Source organism: Anser cygnoides, chromosome 4 (genome assembly GCF_040182565.1).
Source record: "Anser cygnoides isolate HZ-2024a breed goose chromosome 4, Taihu_goose_T2T_genome, whole genome shotgun sequence".
NCBI lineage: Eukaryota > Metazoa > Chordata > Aves > Anseriformes > Anatidae > Anser > Anser cygnoides.
The window spans coordinates 39,763,218-39,787,618 of NC_089876.1; the positions used below are offsets into that span (position 1 = coordinate 39,763,218).

Below are 24,401 nucleotides of genomic sequence, written 5' to 3' on the forward strand. Positions count from 1 at the left end.
CCTTGTACTACTTGCATTATTTTAAGTCAGTTAGGACTTTTTTCAACAATGATATTTAGCTGGAAAAAGACTCCTCAGAACTTTTTTCACACATAGAAGTTTTGACAGAAAATTTTCATTACAAGAATTTCTTAGTCCTTGGTAGAATTCCAAATCAAAACCAAAAAAATCAGCTTAGAAACAATAAGTAGCTTAGATTGCCAGAGTATTTCCCTTGTATTAAACCTTTGCAAGCCATGTATGAAGTCTCAGCCTCACATACTCTTACAGCCACTACTGAACTTTCACTATTTGGGGATTTCCTATTTCTGCTATTTTCATAGAAGACTACAAAAGATTTATCTTTCAAATAAATATTGAATGGAATACGTATATATACATTTGTGTGTATTTATATATATATGTAGATACATTTATAGAAGATTACACATACATCTATGAATCTAGTAAAAAGCTCAAGGTGGGAAAAATATTTCTGATGTCAAACTTTTTTTTTTAATATAAAAACTTCAAAACCAAAATGTAGCAGAATCATATGACAGAAAATAGAGAGCTGATTATGAAAATTAGTATAAAATATTTGCAAGAATTGTTTATAGTTATTACAAATTGTTAAAGCACTTGATAGTAATATAAACATCTTTAATCAAAAAATGCCAAACAATAACTGCAAGAAATCAAGATGCCTTGGGACTTTTCATCAGTAAGAACCAATACTGAAGTAGTTTTTCTATGGGTTAATAGTCACAACAAACCAAGCTTGCGAGCAGCTGCTAGAGAAAATAGCTTATTGATGTTATACTGAGAAAGAACATGAGTCTTGCAATCTGTGTAGTAACCAAATGCAATAAGAACCGTACATTTGATTTTAGATGAAATATTCGTTTAAAATGTTTACAGTTGTAGTACAGCCTTTATCCAATGTTTCTTTCATTGCTATAACTTTGTAGAAACAACTTTTGGGCCATGGGTAAGCTTCTAAAATAAAATAAATGATAGAGTAAGAGGGAGAATTTATAATGCATAATAGATGGAAGAACAGGTGCAACAAAGTTTTATATTTTGGACAGATTGTAAAACTGAGATATTTGGATGTGACTGGATTATTAAGTCTGTAACAGAGATAATGCAAGGAAACAGAACTAAAGCAAACTGTACTGTATTTGATAAGTATTATTGTTCTGACTTGAAATACTAGATACTAGTTAGAAATGTTTTTTGGGGGGGGGAAGTGTGAACATATCTGAAAAAAAAATATTGGGAATCTTCCCTTGGTTACTATTTCTTATCAATATTACTCCTGCTTCTTCGCTTGTTGTTAATATTACCAAGTTATATTACCCTGTATTACGAACAATTATACCTCTAAATGCACTGTCATACCAAGTCAATCTTCCCTAGGCTTCAGTTAAAGTGCCTGAATGTTATTTCATTTATCCCAGCCGAAATCTAAGCTCTGGAAATGATTTTGTAATTGATATCCAGATGTTGCAAATCGCTAACACTTGAAATCAGACCAATTGTCCTTCAGGTCTTTGCCTTCTGGAACTCTCCTATTCCTTTTACCTCTTCAAAAACCCTTAAAACAGCCATCTAATTTCTGGTGCCTAATTTTTGTTAGGCATTTTATTCTTCACAGATAAAGCTAGGAAACTCAGGAGGTTCATAATGGTGCAGGAGTGACCAACACAAAGCTAGAACTGTCACCTTAATGGGCCAGTAAGCTTGGAGCCAGATTATCAGCTACAGCAGATCAATTTTCAGGGAAAATAAAACATATCCATATGTACCAAGAAATCTTTAAAGTTTCCTTGTTATTCTCTCCTTCTGAAGGAGTTCTGGTCAAGCCTAGCTAAGACTGTTAAAGCAGTTGGGAACTGCCAGAGCACTTGCTAGATATTTCTTGCTTAGTCTGCAAATATATGGACTGGACTGCATTCCTTTTGACTGGTTGTGGTCCCTTATACTGTCACAGGATTGCTGACACAGTCAACTTCTACTCTAAGAAAAGCTTTGTGCTAGGGTAAAGAAGCAAAATGTACCTTAAACGGTGTTTTTAATTGTCTTAATTCTAGGAGGGGATAGAAATTGCTCAATATCTTTCAACCTTGTTGCCTTAGTAAGAACAGAAGATACTAAAAACGTTACAGCAGCATTTCAGCATCTGGAAGTATCTCTAAAAATTATCATGCCTAAAATAATATGTTTAAAGCAGGCAGGGATGCTGGAGAACTTTATTATAAAAACTGGTGGCATTACATTTCAAACAGTTTCCTTCTGCTCAAAGCCCATGCTTGTCACTCTGCTCATGCCTCCCTCATCCACATTCCTAACTTCACCAGCTTAACAAATTTTGGTTACACACCAGTGCTGTTACTTCTGTCTGCATTGCTCTTCTACCTGCTTAAGTTCTTGTCAACATTGTTCACAAAGATTGTCCTACATCTATATGTTATATGTATTTACACACATAGCAGACCTTTTCTTTTTCCCTTGACATTTCAAACCAAATTAACTTGAAAGCTTTATAAAGCTGATGCTTAGGTATCATAAGTCACAGTTAGAATTTTTTAATCCCATGCTTTCATTGCCACAGTATGTGGTTTGCCTGCTATGAATGAGTCTAATCATAGAGCTATGTAATGTTACTACTGGGATATCCTTCCAGCAAGTGACACATTTACTAATTAAATAGCAGGGCAAAATTCCTTGACTTATTCTTTAATCAACAGAAATATTCCTGATAATAGGAGTTTTGTAGAAGCAAAGACTGTCTAGGGACTTGACGATTTGGCCCAAAACAAATTAAAATATTACAAAAAATAAAAATAAAAACTTTTTTTTTCCCTTCCAACTGATGGGAAGCAAATCCAGCTTACAACAGAAAACCTTTCACCCAATCTCCATCCAAGAATTCTACTGTGGACAGTTACTCAGCTGCACACAAATAACCTTGTACTGTAAGACTTTTTGAATATGCTCTTAAGTATTTTTCCATTCATTTTATTCATTACTAACATGACTCTATGTGATGGTGTGTTCCCACCCCTCTACCCCCCTCGCCTTCAGTCTGGATGTTGCCTTGCTCAAACACTGGCCATTGCACCCAAGGCCTTGCTCAGGTAGATAGTGACTAGTATACCGGCTACAGCTGAGGCTTTGCTCATGCAGACAGCAATCACAATATTGTCTCAAACTGGGTGCTCAAACCAGCAGACATACGTCTTGCTCAGCAGCTGAGGGCCAATGGAGCATGTGCCAAGAAAACCCACCAATATGTCCATTAGTCCATCATCTTACCCCATAAATAGTGAGCAGGCCAAGAGCCCTGTGAGCTCTTCTGCACAGCAGATGGCTGCATGACAGGATCTCCCCTTGCCACAAAAGATCCTCAGTAAATGATTAATAGTTTGCTAAACCTTGTAAGCTTCACTAGGATTTTATCTTAGATTGATTGAGCACATATAATCCTTAGACATACAGTCCTTAGACTGCTGACCCAGCCTAGGACTAGGAGTGAATTCATCTGTACCTAGGCTCGTTCCCTCTTTGGTTCAATGAGTTTAGAAATCAGTGAGGTCCAATCTGAACCTGGTGACTCAATGGGAGGGTCTCACCAACATGTCTGACTTACCCTGTCCTCTATGCAATAAATAATCAAGCATACCTTGCCATATCAAATTTTAAGTTGCATATAAACACCTCTACAGTGTTTCAGTGTAGTTCTTGCTATTTTAGTAGAATCTGGACTAGAATATTGAGTCCTTCTCTCTTATGTTAATTACAAAGGAAGCATCTATTACTTCTTGATTAAAAAAAAAAATCCCCAAAATCAAAGAAAAGTGTTAATTTTCTGATTTAAAATATGATTCAGCTCATCTGTACAGCATAATAGGAGAAGAAACACCCATAATTTATGTTTTAGATTATTTTCTATTTAGTTCCAATATAACACTGTGATCACTAGTGGATTTTAATTAGAGTTGGACAAATTATTACTTACAAACACAGCCTGATGAATTTGGTCCAACTTCCTGCCCAAGACCAGATGTGAACAGATTTTGAATTTTATTAATATTTGCTTAAATCATGTAGGCAAACAAATTCCAGCCAGTGAGTTCTTGATGAATTGCTCCCATTCCTATTCACTCTTTATTATTGCTGTGTGTGCTGTGAGATTGGATACCTAAATTATTTCTGAAGCAGAGCAAGGAGTGGAAGTTTTTTTGTTGTTGTTTTGTTTTTTAAGAGGGAAAGATTAAAAAAATAATTAACATTGATCATTCATTCACATACTGATACTCTTTTATCAATGCAAAATTGATTATTGGTAATTGTCTGTTACATTCCACAGAAACATTTACACTAAGGAATAAGAAATATTATGTTATGCATTGCACAGTGTAACAACACTGGTCATTTAACAGCTATTGTAAATACTTGGAATACTTGTTTGGAATATTGAAAAGTCATTCTTTACCTTTAGAAATAGTGGATAACATGCCTTTACTGTTATATATTTCTATGAATCCTGAGTCCCAAAATAGTTTGAGATGGTAGCACTGTATCTACAACTGTCTGATGTATTCTTTCTCCATGTGACTCTTTCAGATACTTTTCCTTTTCTTTAGAAATTATTTCTGTCTTAGATTCATAACAGCTCTATAGTGTGGGCTCTGCCACAGCTCATTTGTCCACAAAGAACCACATATTCTCTCTAATTGAAAATCATGATCTTTTTCCTCACATTTAATGAACTCACTAAACAATATCTATCCAAACAGAATTACACGCATGCTTTCAAGTCACCAGTCTTATAATAATGTTTTTACCACTTTTTTTTAAAAGTGGTTCTTAAATTACATTTTTCTCTTCTAAACAAAAGCACTGAATTTCTTGGCTCACATTTACTTTTCCACTGCAAATCTGAGCTTTCTTTTGCTGGAATATAGTTCAGTTAGATCTATATTTTTGCAATATTATTATGTATTATCATATTAACTGTAGGTTAGATTTAATAAAAATAGGGAATACAATATCTGCAGGAGAGATATTGTCACTGGGGATTTCCAATGAGTTATTTCCCGACAACCTTGAGCGAGACACAGATATTGCTGTCCTTAGTATTTACAATCTAAACTTTTAAAATGAAGAAAAGAATGTACCTAAAGTATAACCTAGATAGTTTTTTCTATAGACCATTTATTTTCTTACTAAGTAAAAAGCCAAGAATCCTAAATTCCTGATTCCAATCAAGGGAGTAAGAACTGTGGTCCCTTAACTTTAATTGTGTTCAAAATCTATTAATTTAGTCCCACATCTTTATTATTATTATTATTATTTTCTCTATGCCAAGCAAAATATTGCAACTCAGAACTGTAAAACAGAAAGAGCTTTAAATAGGGGGAGGAGTAATTTCCATGAAATTTAGAAGTATTTCTGGACTGAACATATTAAATGAGCTTTATGAAAAAGATGGAGAATTATTTTTTACAGAGGCAGACAGTTATAGGACAAGGAGAAATTGTTTTAAACTAAAGAGGGGTGATTTAGATTATAGGAGGAAATTCTTTACTGATAGAGTGGTGAGGCACTGGAGCAGGGCGACCAGAGAATTTGCAGATGTCCCATCTCTGAAGGTGTTCAAGACCAGGTTGGATGGGACCCTGAGTGACCTGACTTAGTGGGTGGTATCCCTTCCCATGGCAGGGGGATTGGAATTAGACAATCTTTAAGGTTCCTTCCAACCCAAGCCATCCTATGATTCTATGGAATGCAAGGCTTTTAAACATCAGACTGTTTTTTTTTCTGACTAGCTGTAAAATCATTGAAGCAGACCACTGCTCCAGAAAATCACAAGATAAGGAGTCCTCTGCTTTCTGCTTTCCTGTCAGAAGTACTTTTCTAACTTTGATTACCATGGCAACTCCTATTAGGTACTTTATTAACCAAGTTAGAGCTAGGGAACGGATTACCCTATTTTATATAATCACGTCTCGGGTAAGTAAGGTTGGGTAATCAATGCAATGCAATTTTTAACCAATTTATTTAAAAGATTTCAAGACATAATTTTGCCTGAAAAGTATAAATGAAGTTTTCAATAACATTAAGGGCAACAAGTCACCACACTATTTTTCTAATGGTATCATATGCAAATTAACATGTTATGGAATAGTCAAAAGTAACTGGGAAAAAGACCAAAATTTTATAAGACCCCAGCCCTTTGAAAAGATAGTGGAAGCTTTCATTGCCAAAGGAAATTACATTTGAAAAAAACAACAAAATAAATTTTATTTAAAAAAAAAGAGGAGCTTAGCTGAGCTACAAATGCAGGTTTCACCTACTTTGACTGTTATCATTGATCTTGTGAGGTTTTGGAATTTCCTTCTACAAATTACTTAACCTCCAAGAACATGGCATATCATAGGTTTTCACAGTGAAGCCAAAGGACTGAATATCATGTTCTTACTCTATCTATATATTAGAATTAAAGAAAAATACTGTATTTAGATATCACTTGCTGGGAACGAATATCCAATAAAATCCCATTCCTCCTTGAAGCTTGATTACTGATTGTTCCACTGATCAGAGGAAGAAGAACTTCAGTGACATGTATGTAAAACTATATTAATCTCAGAAGCAAAAAGTATTAATAATAAAGCACTTAGAGTGTATATCATTTCAATCCTGCCACTGCCACATGCATCTAAAAAACTTTCCAAGTAGGTGCCTGTGACAATATTTAAACTTTTGTTCAGCAAATATCTAACAAAGTACTCTTGTATTTTATTTTAAAGATGGAAGAGATATTTAAGGGCACATTTTAATTTTTTAAAAAGCATTATATTTATCTGTTTTAAGAGACTATCCTCTTTCCCAACCCAATTTTGAGTTTTAAACTATGAATAACTGTAAGTACCGTAGAACAGAAATTCTTTTGTACATCAATTTGTATATCAATTCATTTGCATATCATTTCATATAGCACACAAAAATTCCTGCTTTGAATTGAACATATATTCAAAAGGACACAAATACAGAATAGAAACTACCGAGAATAGTGATTATTCAGGTCCAGTTTATATGTAGTTAACGATTTCTCTGAGAAGCTCTGAAAAGCATTCTAAATATCACTCATATTATCTGTGCAGGCTATGTAAGGAATAGAAGTAAAGAAATGAGACTATATAATAGGAGATGATTGTAAAATCTTTTTCCTATACTAAATCACTAGGTCTTGTATTTCTAGTATTTCCCCTTGGCTTTTTTCTTTAAGTACTTATAGCAAAATTGATATATGGGGAAAAAATAAATACATAAAAGAAAATAATAATAAAAAAAAAGACACACCAAACACATAGATATTATTGAGAGAAACAGTAAAAAGTGGCACTAAAGTATGTGACCTGATTTTGAGGAAGAATAATAGAAACTGAGACTAATGTGATTAATCTCACTAGGAACAGTTAACCCTGAAAAGCTCCAAATCCCAATTTATTAGCCTGGGGAATATAAGGAGTCCCTCTTCCAATAGGAATCACTGATAAATTTAAACATTCTGAGCTAGGTGAATTTACATCCACTATTGCAAAAAGCTAGGGAGAAAATGAAAAGTAGCAATACTTCCTTGTTTGTTAGAGCAAGCAAAAATTTCTTCAGGAAAACAGAGTTGATTTTCTTTTCTTTTTCTTTCATTGTACAATAGCCAAGATTTAGGGAGTACTATATGTTGGTATCCTCATTCCTCTCTGTTACACATTTTAAAGCATTAATTTCAATTAAGTCAGTTCATAATCATTTCTAAAATCTGATTGCATCATATCACTTATAAACTTTGCTGAAGACACAGCTGGGATCAATATTCAACTCTTTTAGTCATAGTTTTATCCCTTCTCAGGTTGCACCTCCTGGTCACAACTGAAAATGTTAACTAGGTTTTCTTCTGGAGTAGGAAACAACGATCTCTCAGGTCCCCTATAACAGAACCTATACGGTTCCTACAGGCTTAGGGCACCACTTTTTGACAGACTTCTCAAATTTCTGTTACCTTTTAGCATGTTATGTTTTCTGTAAATAATATTTACAGAAAGACTTCTACTTAGTAAAGATGTAAAAGAAAGAATAACAGTAGTAATTTGGTGAATAAAAACTAATGGCATAATATTATTACTCTGAGTCTATTCTGTCTGTGGCCAAAATAACTGTTTAAAACCATGCTATGCACAAAAGTAGAACAAATACTTACAGAGAAAAATGTTAAGATGGACAATACTGAGCTGATTCAGAAGGGGTTAAAACTGCAGTGGAAGGAAGCAATAAAAAAAAAAAATCCTAAGCCAAACAGTCATGTAAAATTAGAAAAAGAAAATGGGACCTTTATGTAACCTTTTATACCACCATTTAGTTGGCTTATGGATCTTGACCTCAGTTTTATTTTTCTCTCTCCATTCCTTGTAGTTGTGCTTTGTTGTTTTCTTAGTTGCACTGATTAATAACAGGTGTACTAAGTTTTTTTTACTAGTTCTTATGCTTCTAAACATAAGTCAATTTATTATTCTCTGGATATATAAGTAGGCTAATTAAAATAGTAACGAATGCATTAGATCATGTTCCAATGCCAACTTGAACACAAAGTTTTAGCAGCTTTTTATGTTGAAAATAATATGTACCTAAATTTTTATTCAGTGAGCAAAAGCTTACAAACACACATATGTATCTGAGTACAAACATGCATTTAAGCTTATGGAAGTCAGAATTTCAGGTAAAATTACCTTAAAACATTGTATAGCTCGTGATGAAACAGAAAATGCAAACAAGTGCAAGCATATGAATTGTCATATATCATTCATCACTTTCTTAAAATAATTTTAGCCAGAGATTACACAGGTATTTCTCATACAGTACTAGAAGCAAACCAAAACCTATCAAGTATGCTTATATTTTAAGAGAAAAAAAAAAAAAAAGCTGTCTTTAGCAGGAGCTCTCTTTCTCTCCTGATGAATATCAAACACCCCAAATTAGGAGCAAAATAATTGTCAGAAGCTGTGGGATACAAAAAAATATGACAGATCTGGGTAATAAAAACTTAGAATATTTCTCAAACCTTAGGAACAACATGACATTGGGAGTCTTTTTGTTTTCTTTCTCCATGCAAATACTGATTAAAATCTCTGATTGTATACTTGCAGTTTATTCATTGGTATAAGAGAATAAGATGGCTCCAGGCATTCACTAATGGTATTGTTCTTGATGAATTTATCTTTCCTCAGGATATTCAGAAGACACAAAGTATTCTGAGGCTTGATTTATGTCTGACGGGAAGCTAAAGTCTAGAATACTTCTCTAGCAGACAAGAAAGATAGTATTTTACATAAAGGTGTCTTCGTTTGTCTGCACAAACGAATGTCAAAGACAGAAATTTATACTGGTCACTAGATCTCAGAGATCCTAATTACACTTAGTATGGGAAAGAAGGGAAGACATCAATCTAGTATATTTGGTGATTGTTGCTATTTTTCTTTTAATAAGATGCCAGACCAAAATATCTCTGTGTATTAGCCACCTAATTTTAATTGTGTTAGTGAACATCTGTTATTGCTATTATTAACTGACTCATTTGCAGTAATAAGTTATTCACTCCCCAAAATATTTAACAACTTGCTCTTTGGAAATTCTAAGAGTTTTATCTCTTTAGAGCTACTTCAGTAGAACAAACTTCTCCTCTTTTTAAACACCTGAGATGCGCTAGTCAAACAGACATAGCTCCTCTGAAAATTTTGATACAGCTATTACATTGGACAAAACTGAAGTCTTGAGAGCTTATTCAAAAGTTAAGTTTTATGTTGCCAGTACAAGCAGAGAAAAATTTTACTCTTTCAGAAATTCTATATTTTTTTTAAACGCACAACGTCTTCCTGCACAATTTGATTGGGAGATGTAATAGCTGATATAAGCATTCTAAATATTTATTTCCAATTTGTCCTTTACATGCTGCATTTTTATTTAAAATGGCATCACTAAAAAGGTTGTGCACTTTGAGCCACGTACAACCTTCCGGAAAGGAGTAGCTCTTGCTTTCCGCTGACCCTCAATGTGTGGAGCTTGTGCAACTTTCTTAGCTACCTGCAAAATGGGCAGTACATGACACACGAACTGAGCAAAAAGAAGAATATAGAGGGCAAGAGTACAAAGAGTACCTCTCTCTCTACGGAGAATACTTGTTAGCAAACACAGCAGAAGAAGATAAATAGTCTTTTACTTGTCTCAGACTCACCCCCTACATTTATTTTTAACATCCTTTCCACCAAAAAGTTCAGCTTTGAGACCATGCTCCAACCCACAACTAGTTTGGCATGCTATTTAAGAAAAGGCAGGTTAATCACAGTCCTGAGACAGTTAACTTAGGTTCCTCTAAATTTAGTTTCTGAAGTAATAAAAATCCTTAAATAGCCCAAAGAATAATGTTAGGGACAGTTTTAAAGTTAACATCCTCAGAGAAGATGCATAATAAGAAACTCACCCTCCAAGCATGAGACAGACAAGAAACCACACCAACAGCAAGTCCCACAAGCAGACAGACAAATCAGTGTCTTTCCAAGGACAGCCAGAACCCCTGACGCTATTTTCTAGTCTGTTTAGACAAAATCAGAATAATGATCTGTACTTACCAAAGAGCTCCACCAAAGACACAGTGAGTTAAACACAGCTGGGATGCGTGACCTCAATTTACCTGAAGACAGACAGCAGAGAACCACACAGGAAAGACTTAACTAGTGACACAGATGCACAGTGCTTAAATTCTGGTGAGTGGTTGCCAGCACAAAAGCCCATGTATGAATTATTATGTAACAGCCTACAGATGCAAACCTTATAGCTGAAATTGGAAACAAAGAGATTCAAGCTGGAAATGCCATTCATGCAGCAAGGACAAACAGTTATACAACCTTACGAAATGATAAGAGAAAAATCAACTTGTTTTGAATTCTGATAGCCCCGGTGGGTGCTAAAACGTTTCCTGGAACTGAAAAGTGGTCTAGTAACTTTTTTTTCTTAGGCCTTTAAAGGTCACATCTGCTACAGAAAGCTGAGTGTAAAACAAACCAAATTATTGAAAGAAGATCTAGAAATGTGAGATAATCCCAGAGATTTCTACTGCTACAGGGGTAAGAGCAACTAGAAATTTCCTTAAGCATGTGTTTTGTTATTTTCAGAGAAAGAATAATAGAATAATATCCTTCTTCCTTCAGAGGCTTACTTATTTCCCATTACATGGCAAACATTCAAAGCATAGACAGTCTTCCCTCCTGATCTTCAGCCATGTTCTTTTTAAAAAATATATAGGCTGTAAAACATTTTTGTATGAAACTGTGAAATGGCTCTATCCAAAAACATAATTTATGCTTAGAGTTTATGAGCAATTTAGTTCATTATTAAGTAAGGAATAACAAAGAGGTAATTTCTGATATCAAGTTGTCATAAGTTTTATTAACGAAGCAAGAAAATAACATTCGGTAATGGTGCTATGATTATAAAGTCATTTGGCACATCAGAATTGCATTGCATGCAGAGTTCTGAGGTTAGAGGTTACTGTTTTATTTTGTTTTAAAATGACAAAAATAGAAATAAAAAATAAAAAGGGAAGTTAAAAAGGCTTGATAGAGTAAGAATACCTAGTAGAATATCTTATTTTGTTAGAAATACACATACTCAAAATATTTGCACTTAGGCATATTATTAACTAAAGTTGTATTATACTTCTCATTTGGTAGCATTCTGCCTGGTAAGCAGTATTGGTGAACTGTATGTAACTGATTATTTAAATGTGTAAGTTTGACAAAAGCCAAAAGCTTCAGATTTATTTCATACATATTGAATTATGTTAAAAATCTGAAATCTGTGTTATGAGCCCCATTTATTAAATATGGATCAGTATTTTCTTTAAAAGCATTTAACTTATGTGGAAATTTCCACTTGTGGAAACTGTATAGTATAAACTGAACTTAAAGATAATTGTAGCAAGGTGTTCGCAGAATTTTCTGCATTTGAAAGGAAATTACGCAACTGTTTATCTACACAAAAAAAGACATGAGATAGTTTTGCAGACATACATTTTTCTGCTTGTGAAAAGATGGATTTATAGACATGGTGAAGCTGTTGACCCAACTGGCTTCAAATTCTCCAGTGTTTTCAACGGATCTTGTCAAACAACAGGCCAGCCACACAGACTGATAAAACAACTGAAGGACAGAATCAGATAGTCAAGAAGCTCTGTATATGTCATGACTTTCAGAACCAAACACCCATGTGAAATGACAAGAGAGTACTTCAAGATTTACCTTAAGAGCTTTCTTGTCTTTCATAATCTAATTTTTACTATTTAATGTCTCTGACCCAAATTGATGTGGCTTTCAGTGGCTTTTATAATATGAAAGGTATAGTCTGTATCAGTTTCAAAAAAAAATTTTTAAAGATACAGAAAACATTCTTGCTACAGATTAGATGCTTCTAATCCCACTTCTAGTGGGCTCTGAAATAGATTTTTGTGCACAAACACAATACTTATAACACCACCCTGTGGCTCCTGAATTGGTTCCTGCACTCATGAAAAACAGCACCTTTTTTTTTTTTTAATTTGCACAATAATTTCAATAATAACTTATTAAACTTATTATAACTTCTAAATATTCAGAGGGATGAGTACTACACTACTCACCAATAAAGTCTACATGTCCTCATTCAGAGGGAAAGGATAATACGTTGACAGTGAAGGAGTGCCATTTTACCCTCTTCCCAAAATCATTTATCCGTTTATAAACCTTCTAGTAAATAAACAAGACTCAACTTTTCAAAAGGAACTTATCTCAGATACAGCAAAAGAAAAGATCAATACTATGCATGGAACAGGATTTTTTGAACACTTTGCTCTTGAAATTGAGATTAAGAAATACACTTCTAGAAGAAAAATGAGCCAGCAGATGGACTTATAGGCCCTCAACTCTTGTGATTGTTACTACTTATTACTTAAATGTTATTTCATAATAGTTTTTGATATGCAGTACTTTTCCATTTGAAATATATGGTTAATCTTATATTAAATGGATAAAGCAAGGACTGCACTAATAGTAGTCACTTGGCCTCTCAAAGTCCTGCATTGGTAGACAAAGCATTTTAAATGGCAATGCCATGATGGGGGAAAAATGCCTAGAAAATATAGTTAATATAGTCTTAACAGTAGTAATTTAAAGAAAATTAAAGAAAAACTGTGAGATTTACTTACCAAATGACTTACTCGCGTCTTGTAAATGAATGACTTCAAAAAAATAAAATGCAATACAATTAGTTATCCAATAAGAATAAAAGCACCTTTTGTGATGTAATTCATTTTCTTATACTTAAAAAAATAAAATAAAGCTGGAGTGACTTAAATGAACACTCTCTCAAAGGTTAAATAAATTGTAATGCCATAGAACTACTGGTGTTTGGAACATTTAAAGGTCAGTTCCATATATTTTTTTTTCAGAAATTTTAAGCTTATTTTATTATTTACCAAAGTGGTATTTCCTTCAACTGAGAAAGTTTTGAAAGGTCCATTTAGTATGTAACACTTTTTGAAGGGCAGTGCTAGGTCGAACAATGGGGATAGCTCAGAGGCATTCTCTCTCCCTGTCAAGTTAGCATTAGCACAAACATGCATATATATACAGCATGGCATCACAGCAAGAACAAGTACTTAACAATTTTTGGCACAACTTTATTGAGATCAAAACTTATGTCGGAGTTAACACATGTACCTCAGGTGTTTCCCATCCACAGCAAATAATAATTTCAGGTAACATTTTGGAATCAGGATAAAACCATGTTTTGAGTACTTATGCCCCCTTTTATCAACAAAGTAATCACCAAAAAAAAGCAAATATTTAGAAGCTTACAAGAATTAGAATTAATAATCTCTAACTGACAATGTGAAGATGTTTACTGAGTAGAAATTGCTAACCTACAAATTGGAGACAACCAGAAAAATTCCTTCTCATAATATGAGGCAGACCCATATAGTGAAAAGATTAAGAGGCAAGTGAACTAAAATAGAGACAAAAAAAAAGTTGATGCAACTGGGAATGTGCATATTTTAAAATTAAATTACTTGATTTCCAACTGACCATTTGAAATGTTACCCTTTAGTTTGTGCTAAAATAGAATTTTGGTGTGAAGCATCATTGGACTTCTTTGCCTTTTCCTTTACTATAATAGTAAAGGAATCTTTTGTATCACTTTTGCAGGAGTTGCTTCTCCTGATGCCTTGAAAAAACACAATCTTTTATCCTGGCTTAAACCTTCTCTTAAGGAACTGAATGAACAATAAAATTATTTAATTAAATATGATTAATGAACTACTATCATATTAACAGACAATTAAACATTTGAAGGTACCGAATTTTGAGGCTTCCTTGTTAACAGGTGTATTCTAATGGCTTTGTGATCCGGTCAGTGTAACAGCAGAAAGCAAATGTGGTCGCAAATATAGAGTATTCGTTTCTTATGGCTTACACATAAAAGTACACATACTTTTTTAAAATAGCATTCCTTGAAAATACAAATGAATATGGTTATTATTTTAAAATGTTTCACAGAAATGTCAGTACTATAGTAATCTGTAAAAAATGACTTACTGATAAAATTTTCACAAAGACAAATTTGATCAAATGCTGATTGCTAGGAGATTAAGTTAGTTAGCTCTAATGTCACAAGTAACACCTTTTATTTTACTCACCTTGTTCCCCCTTAAAATAATGAAGAATAGAAAGTAGAAAACTGAGATCATCAGAATCTTTTAGCAACAATGGAAGATTTTTCTGTATAGAAGGGTAGCCTACAAACCTCAGTTCAGTTTTTAAGAGAAGCGTTTCCACATTTCATATCCTGTTGGTGAACTAAGGGCAGTGAAAAAGCAGCTTGCTATTTCTCCACAAAGAATTTTATGGGTATGATACTTCCACATAAATTTCATGCTTAACACCACACTGAATCAAACAGGAAAGAATAGATAAATACTAAAATCATAGGTCTTAAAAACAGAAATCCGAGCAACCCTGAAAAGCATGTTCAGTAAGATCCACAATCATCCCCCAAAAAACTGAGAATCTTTCTGGTAAACAAAATAACATATAATGTCAAAATAAAAGGTAGGATATAGTCATCACTGAGTGACAGGAGGCCCCAACCTGCCTGTCTTAGAGTAGTATCCTTAGACCCTCTAAGATCATCCTGTAAGACATTCACATTTCTTACTTAGAATCCACCCCCACTTTTTTTTTTTTTTTTTTTGTAATTTTCTTCTTAGTGGCCAAAACATTTTAGCTATTCAAGCTTGGAAGGAAAAAAAAATTTAAAAATGAAAGAAATAAGGAAAAGAAAAAGAAAGCCAGTAAGAATCCTTGTATGTAATCAAAATCAAAATTTCAATTTGAAATTAGGCACCCAGGACTGAAATGAGCAGTCACAGTTTTATTAAAGAAATGTTACAACTAAAACGTGTGTACAATTAAAAATAGCATTATTAACACAGAAGTGGTACTCATCTCAAAGCTGTTGGTTAATTAACCAGTCAATTTCCAGCCTCATTCCTCTTCACACAACACATATGAGTTTACACACAACACATATTAGTTTTGTCCTGCTTCCTTAAACTCAAAATAAAATTACAGTTATTTTGGTGGCAGTGGCACTTCCATAACCACTGTAATCTTGTCTGTCCTTTGTCTACCCACTCAGTAGGCTCACTCTTCTAATACATCCTTGAGTAATTTTACTCCCACTATAATTTTTTTGAGCTGAAGCATTTGCAGGATTTGATCATTCCTATCTACTTCATAAATCCTTATGCATTGAAAAGACACCCCTCAGCTTCTTTGCATGTTAATATTAAGCCTTGAGCTCAATGGAAATACGTTCTTCTCAGCACTGTCACAGCTGCATATTTTTAATTTTAAGCAGGCTCTCTGAACTGCCATATTGGCTAACGGCTATTGGGCGTTTTCATATTGTTTTTCGTATACAGCTTCTCTACTACTATTGCTATTCCAAATCTTTTATTGCCAGTTATAGTATGAAGAACTCCCTTAGAACAAACTCGTGGACTGAGCCAAATTCAAGCAGACATTTCAGTTATACATTCAAATTTGTTTAATACCTTCAGCCCTATTTCTAATCCTTAAGTTTAATTAAAATCATTGCTTTCCATTTACAACTATTACTTATAATTTTATTCTTCTGGAATAAAAATAATGAGTCTGTATCCCAGTCTCTAAGTCTTTGGAGAATTTGCCTATATCCAAATATTCATCTTGCTGGATGTTTTTATAAAAATATTTACATTTAGACTGCATGGAGTTGCTACACTGAAAGGTATAAATACAAGCAAAAAGAAACCTACTGAAAAAAATGCATCATCACATCTTTAAGATGAACTTTAGTAGAGTAGGGAGAGGGCAAAAACTGAGAAAGTGGGGGAGAGAACCAAATCACAAGTTTATCTGTTATTAGAATTTTTAGCTGACTCTCTCTCAGCTTCCATTAAAGATATTTACAACTGACCTAATTACAAGATTGTTTTTCCTTAAACTTCCAACTAGACCATTTTCATGTGTACTTACCATAGTTTTTCAAGAATCTGCTATAGCTCCTGTTCACTTTTTCAGTAGATTCAAACTCAGTAGAGAAATCAGGTCTTTAAGGTTATCCTAAAAGGTTTAACCTTTAAGGTTATCCCTAAAAACTAAGATGTAAACAGCAAAAGTGAAACAAAAAATTTGCTCCCCAGGGTTACATAAAGTAGGTCCTGGAAACTTACCTACTCTAGCATATGATTAGAAAAACAGGCAAATACAGAGCTCTAGAGCTTACAAAATTAAAATATTAGAGAAAAACTTATAATCAACAGGTTTCTTGGAATGATAACGTGCTAACGTGTACAGGACGGAAGGGCATTCAGCTAATATATTTTGCAACCATAAAGGTTCTTTGTTACGCTCCTGATGTGCATGATTCTTCCACGTCAGTCTTTCAGCTGCTCACATTTTCCTCTCAGTAATTTTGCCAGAGATTAAGGCATTCACTTAGAAGTAGAGCCAAACAGCTTATAGCTCAGGTCTTCATGGTCTGTGAACAAGGCTGTGAGAAGCAAAGCTCCAAGTTTCCACATCATCACTGTGACTCATGCCACCTGTCAAGTGTCTCTTCTATTCGTTTTAGAGCTCTAGCCGTTTCACTCGGAATATGAACAAATTAGTGATACTTATATGGCAAAGTATTGGCCTGGGCTGAGAAGTGACAATTAAAAGCAACGTCTCCAAGCAGAATCTGGCACTCAGCTCCTCGCATATATGCTGTACCCGCTGACCAGTATATGTTGTTTGAGCACTTCCAGTACTCCTCTACCGAGAGTCAAACAGGTTGACAGAGAAACAGGGAGAAAACTTTCACACAGTCAGGTGCCATTTTCATTTGGGACCTGGTGCTGTCAGCTACCACTCATGACTGGCTATGTGAGGATTTTCTCCTTGTTCAGAACTGGCTGTCTCTATACCAGAACAGACTCAGCTCAGCCTCTGTTGAAAGCAAGTCCATGACTTGCTGCTGCTTGTCTGTGCTCTAAACAAAAAAAAAGATGTGATTGGAATCCAAAGCAGGACTCAGATCCATCATCACACAAGTTACAGACTGGTTCTGGAAACATTAGCCCTTGTCTACATGCAGAAGGACACAGAGCATGTCTACACAGGACTCAGAGCTTAAGTAGCTAGACAGGGAACTTGAAGAACCACTGGTTAGTAGATATTCAGTGTTTCCAAAATTCACTGTTGTGCAGCTTGAACCAAACTAGCCTGGAGAATACATAAAATTTCAGCCTACTCCTGACTGATACACTAGGCTTTCTCCAGAACACAGGACACACAAGCAAGACAAGATTCCTCACAAAACAAAATTGCAGCTTCTTTGTTTCACAGTGCAGCCCAAAGTGCTACAGGCTATCTGCCACTGGTCAATTTTTGCATAGTATCTTAACAGGCAAGAAGATATACCAGTGGTTAAACATCTGAGAAGATCTAATGCCTATCTCAGTCTTAACTTTAATCTTTGAGCTGTGTGCTTTATGAAACAGTCTTAAAGACATTTCCCACCCTAAATCTCCAGAGAAAATTCTCCAGCAGATCTCTTCAGCCTCCTGCTGAATTTGTGCCAAAAGGGAACAACAAATTAAAAAAATATTTGGCTGGAAAGAGAATGAACAAAATATTGGGTATGAATCTGTAACAGGGTGGTTACAGAACTCACCTGCAGCTGGAAAGTTCTAAGTTACAGTTGCTTCTTCCAGGATTATTATTCAATTTATTTTTATCTAGTGCATGCAAGGAGAAATGTTTAAATAGATTGAGGTTCAAACACGAAAATTGCCTCTGTTTATACCATCAGGTAATTTTACATTAGCTGCAAGTTAGCGTACATCATTCTTATTATGCCATATCTTGTTATGGACTACTAAATACACCTGCATGACAAATGAAAACAAACAAGATAGAGATATACACACTTCTTCAGAAAGGAAAGTAAAAGTAATGGCTTCTAAATTCAGCTTTTGAATAAATAAATTGTTATAGAAATGAAAACAGAGGAGATCTGAGTTTATAATACACCACAAGCATCGCTAATGACTGAAGTCTTTCACCTACTCTTCCGTAGGATTACCTGTCTGAGAAAATTGGGACTATGTGTTTCCACATACTGCTAATGGTGTAAGACTTCTTTTTCTTTTCATGATCCAAGCCTCTTCCTGCAGTTTCTTAAATTATTAAGTTGCAATTAAATCTTTGTGACCTTCTGCAAATCAGAATATACGTGTGTTATTTTCTCTAGGTAATTTGTGATGTTAATCTTTTTAGCTGGTGTGATACTAAATCATCAAAATACAGAAATCCCTAAAATCCTCCTGTCAAGATAGCTAGCACATGTTCTTAAACATTAATTTTGTGTTAATTTTTACAGTAATCTTGAAATTAAAATATTATGCAATTTTTATTTACTAATAGCTTCCACCTATCACGATCATGAGTTGCTCTTTTGAATTTTCTTAACAGGATCAATTCTCCTCAAAATTTACTCAGGGGATAGCCACTCATGATATATTTCTCAAAATATGATGTTCCAAAGAGTGGGGTTGTAAGTGTAAGTTAGTTAAATCAATACAAGGATGTGAATATATAAAGGTTCTGCGTATATGTAAGCTGATAAATTAGCCCTCTTTTTATTATATTGGTTCCGACTTGTAATTATATATGTTATTAATACCTTGTTAATAAAAACAAATTATCATAGAATCATAGAATATCACAAGTTGGAAGGGACCCACAAGGATCATCAAGTCCAACTCCTGGCACCGCACAGGTCTGCCCAAAATTTTAGACCATGTGACTAAGTGCACAGTCCAATCTCTTCTTAAATTCAGACAGGCTTGGTGCAGTGACTACTTCACTGGGGAGCCTGTTCCAGTGTGCAACCACCCTCTTGGTGAAGAACCTCTTCCTGATGTCCAGCCTAAACTTCCCCTGCCTCAGCTTAACACTGTTACCGCAGGTCCTATCACTGGTGATAACAGAGAAAAGGTCACAGGCCTCTCCACTCCCCCTCCCGAGGAAGTTGTAGACTGCGATGAGGTCCCCCCTCAGCCTCCTCTCCTCCAGGCTGAACAGGGCCAGTTACCTCAGCCACTCCTCATATGTCTTCCCCTCTAGGCCCTTCACCATCTTCGTTGCCCTCCTCTGGACACCCTCCAACAGTTTCACATCCTTTTTGTACTGTGGTGCCCAGAACTGCACACAGTATGTGCTCCCCAGTCCAGTTGTGACCAGGATCGAGGGTGTCCCCTTGCATTTTTTTACCTCGATGTCTTCATCAGTAGAACAAGGATAACAGTGCTTAGTTACTTCCAGGAACATTCAGGCATAATGTTTATAAATACCTCTAAAGGTTACAAGTTCTTTCCAAGTACCTAGTATTTCTGCTGATTTCCTGTTGAGTAGAAAACTATGTGTATGTGGGGTTGGGTTTCAATCATCAGATGTCAAGTTTTGTTTTATTTTTGTAATGGTTTATGCAGTTGTTAATCAGCAGCTGACTCCTCTGAGGAAACTTCAGGGAGATCATGCATTTAGAAACAATCCTGCTTCTAGTATTTTCTCTCCATTGTATTTTTCTTCCTTTGTTCTTTTGTTCTCTATTATGAAGGACATTTGCATGAAAACAAGATTTTTGTTTCTTAAGAGTTCACCTGCTCCTGCTGCTTATTCCCCACCTGGCCATAATCCTCTGTTTGTGACATCTCAATTGGTGGCTGTGCAAATGATTATGATGTCAAAGACAGGATTATGTGAAATTATGTGAAAAGGCCTGATAAAATTACCATGGAACGTTATTGGTCAAGTAAGATTCCAAGTGGAGATTTTGTTTGCTTACGTATTTATTTATTTTTATTATTCAAGCATGGGAAGGGCTGCAGGAGGAGAGAAAGTGTGTCTCCCTTGGGTCTTCAAAAAATCACCTGTCACCTTCCAGGATTCCAGGTGTAAGGAGTTTCTTCAGAAGCAGAATGTGTGGAAGAACAGAAAGTGGAGTTAGTCCCCTCTGACAATAAAATGGTGCGTGTGAATAATCCTACTGCACAAGTAACAAGTGCTAGAAAGTGTTTTATTAAGGGCATCAACTCATGTGATAATACAGATTCTTTGAATGACTATAGCAAATTTAAATCTAGTTTACCATGTTCAGAATTAGATCTAGGATTACACAAATAAGTATAACCTTATACAGAGGAGATGGACACATTCTCATTTATTTCAAAAGAAATCTTCTCTCGTCTGTGACTTTTTTGTTTGTAGGTACAGTTCACCAGGAGATTATTTGAAATATTAATTGCTTGATAGTCTTCATACTGTGATTAGTTTTAGAATAAGTGAAAGGAAATACTAAATTATGTTGTTTGAAGTGATCATTTCAGTCATTTTGAGCTTTTTGTTTCATAGAGCTTGGAGAGTACTCTTTCTTACAGAGTGCTGCACCAGGAATCCTCAGCCAAACTTTGAACCTTCCATAAGTAAGAAGCCAATTAATTCTCATTTATTTGTACATTCCTCTAAAATTCCAATAACACTATTTTCTCTTGAATGCTTCTAAGAAGCATGTTAATGGAAAGCTGAGCTGCATCATACACAACCTCTTCCCCTCTTCCCCCTTCCAGTTGTGAAGGGCTGTCATCTGTAGGAAGAAAAAATAAAAACAAACCCATCCTTTCCTCTTTTTTCCCCTCTAGCTTCTGTCAATCACTTAAAGTACATTTTTCTGCACATCTCTCTCAAGGCTCTCCCTCTCATTTTCCCTCTGTAAAACAAAAGTGCTTTCCACCCCTTCCCCAAGTATGTGCAACAGACTAATTTTTCTTGTCCACACCACAGGATTTTATGCTATTAAGGGTCATGGATTACATACTGAGTTTATGCTCACACAGTACAGGTTATTTTCTCACTGCTCCTTTACATGTCTAAAAAGCACCTTTGATCATAAAATTTTCTTTGATCATCTAGAGCAAAGTCTTCAGAGGTGTGTTAAATTGTTCACATTGAGTAAAATCCTACCTTTATGTAGAAATAGTGTATCTGTTCTGCTCTTTAATAGTATTACTACCAATGAACACTCTTGTTGATTTATTATTTATTAGCTGAACCTTAATCATTATTATTTCTTCTGCTACAGAACGCACTTCTCAGTACTCCCTTACACTTGTGTTATTGAGAATTCTGTGCTGTAGTTTTATTGAAATCTTTAGTCTCCCATGACTGGCTTCACTGTCTCACAGTACATATTCTTAGAAATTATTAGAAGTTAATAGATTAGATTCTGAGCTCTTCACACACAAAGAACAAACAGTTTTAATCTGAATAACCCTTCTGTACCCAAATGACAGTGAATTAAGAACTGAAGTGGCCTGGAAAACACCTCAACTTTCTTCACAATAATAGCTTGTATAGAGTATATCAAAAAGTGTTTGTAGAAAAGCTAACTGCTTGATTAAACCAGGAACAGCAATTTAAGAGAGATACTTTGCTTAAGTTAATGAACAAGACTTTCTAGCTGTTCCTCTGTTTAAGTAGAGAGGGAATAAGTACAATATTCACTTTCTAGTAGGCTATGATGCCCCGATAGTAGTTGGGATCAGTCAAATCTCCAACTATGGGATGGTCACAGTGCATTCAAAAAGAATGCATAGCATAGCAAAGCATACAGTGACTACAGCTTAAATTAAATTGTCATGGCTCTTTAGATTTTCTATCAGCCTCATTCTACTGAGAACTCCCTGGAATCTAGTCTAGGAAACTACTTTTCTGTTTACTACATCAATACAAATCATATCCAAAATATGAACAAAAATTTGCAATCTCGGTATGAGAAGGAGTTGATTATATTTATTAAAGAGTTTTAATTTATTTTTTCTATTTTTCACTATAAATTCTATTACAAATAGCGTTCTACCTGAGGACTTATTCAGTTATAATACACAAATACAAATATTATTGGATTGTTTTATTACATTCTCCTAAAAATGCAATAATTTTGATTTGACTGGTACATCTTTTAACCTAAATGCAAATAAATTCTCCTAGAAAAATTAAGTTAGCGATCTAATTATCAAAGAAATAATTAGAAGAGCTGCCTTTTTTTTTTTTTAATTCCCTACCCAATCCCTAGCCTTTTTCAGATAAATAAAAAGTATTTGCTGTAAGAAGGGGATTACGTAATTTTAAGCAAAACTAATAATGTATTGTAACTTTCTATTACTATTACTTGCGTGAACAAATGGAAGCATCTACAGCTTTTTCCATAAATGGTTAAAAGTTGAATTCTGCAGTGATGCTTATGTTTGTTAAGTTTGTACCAATCTCTTCTCCATAGTGTGGTTCTCAGCCTTCTAAAAGTTTCCTTAAACGACACCCTTAGGCAAGTGAGAATCTTCCCTAATGCTCAGAAATCCTGAGAACTGACTGCTTGATGTGAAAAGTTAATGATTTATTATCTACTTTTAAACTCACTGCAATGGATGAGTTCAAAGAAATGTACCCAGTATGTGGGTATCAAATTAAAAAAAAGACTTCACAGAATAATGCATTTCCAGAAAATGTATGAAGGTTTTTCTCTTTATAGTTGAAATTCATAAATTTACATCTTACATTTTAAAACCGTGCAGTAATCAGTGACAAACTCACGAACAGAAATGTAATCTCATCAAACCCAGCCTCCTGTCACTGCTTTATGAAGTCCTTATTTAAAAATGAAACAACAAAACACTTTCTAATTTAAAGTCCAGTATATGCATCCCACAAACTACTAAATAAAAATGCTTTTGAATATACTTATTTTGCTGTTTAATACTGTCACTCTACGTATGGAATATTACTATTTTTCTTTTGTAATTTTAGTCTTTCAGAAGTAAGGTGTTAACTATACACAATGATGTATACTTCCTTTATCTTTCTGAGGAAAGAAGGAAGGTCTTTCCACTAATGGGCTAATAAATCTTCCACCAAAGTTTTTGGAAAATATGCCACTGATCACAGATATATGGTCAATAGTCTCATGACACAGATGTATCCTTTGAGCTTTGAAATTCAAGATTAGTTTGAGAATAAATTACTTTAAAAATAAGCAGGGGCTGAAGAACTTTGCAGTAACTGTGTAAGTATAATGTCTTTCAGTTTTATCTGAGTTAATAGAATGCCTAACCCATAACAGCCATAATTTATTTTATATTGATGCATTTTATATTGTTGGATTTATATAGACATAATTCATATTACATGTGCTCGTAGAAAGTCTAGATGGGATTGGAATACTGTTGTACAACATTCTGACAGTGGAAAGCCTCGAAGACGACCTACTTGTGATGGTATTGGTAGTCTTAAGTTACTTTTTATTTTTTTGTAAATAACATTTCTTGTATATGTAAAATTCCTACCAGAGTAATGAAATATTGAATTTCTATCCTCACCATGTAATTGTAAATATGCAGAAAGAATCACAGAATCATAGAATCAAGAGCATCATAGAAAGATTGCATGTGTACAGGCTAAGAACATCTATGCAGAGACAATTCCAAAATCAAACGCTGTCAAGGAAAGAATTCTTTGTTCTATTTTTTTTTCTAACCATGTCAGAAGTTTAAAATGAGATACTATAAATTATTTAAGAACATGTATGAACTTTCACCTCTACTGAAATTTTATTTAGAGAATTGAATTATGTATAAACCTTTCTAGTTTAATTTTGCCACTGATTATTATTAATGCTCCTTTCCCTGATTT

At 34.5% G+C, this 24,401-nt stretch overlaps 1 long non-coding RNA gene across 1 annotated transcript in view; it reads right to left on the bottom strand.

The window, feature by feature from the left end:
- Positions 1-20,960: 20,960 nt before the first annotated feature.
- LOC106040947 (uncharacterized) overlaps positions 20,961-24,401 on the bottom strand; it is a 34,353-nt gene continuing 30,912 nt past the window's right edge. Inside the window, exon 3 of the long non-coding RNA XR_001210146.3 lies at positions 20,961-21,303. This is a non-coding gene — a long non-coding RNA (uncharacterized lncRNA). The remainder of the gene's footprint in view (positions 21,304-24,401) is intronic.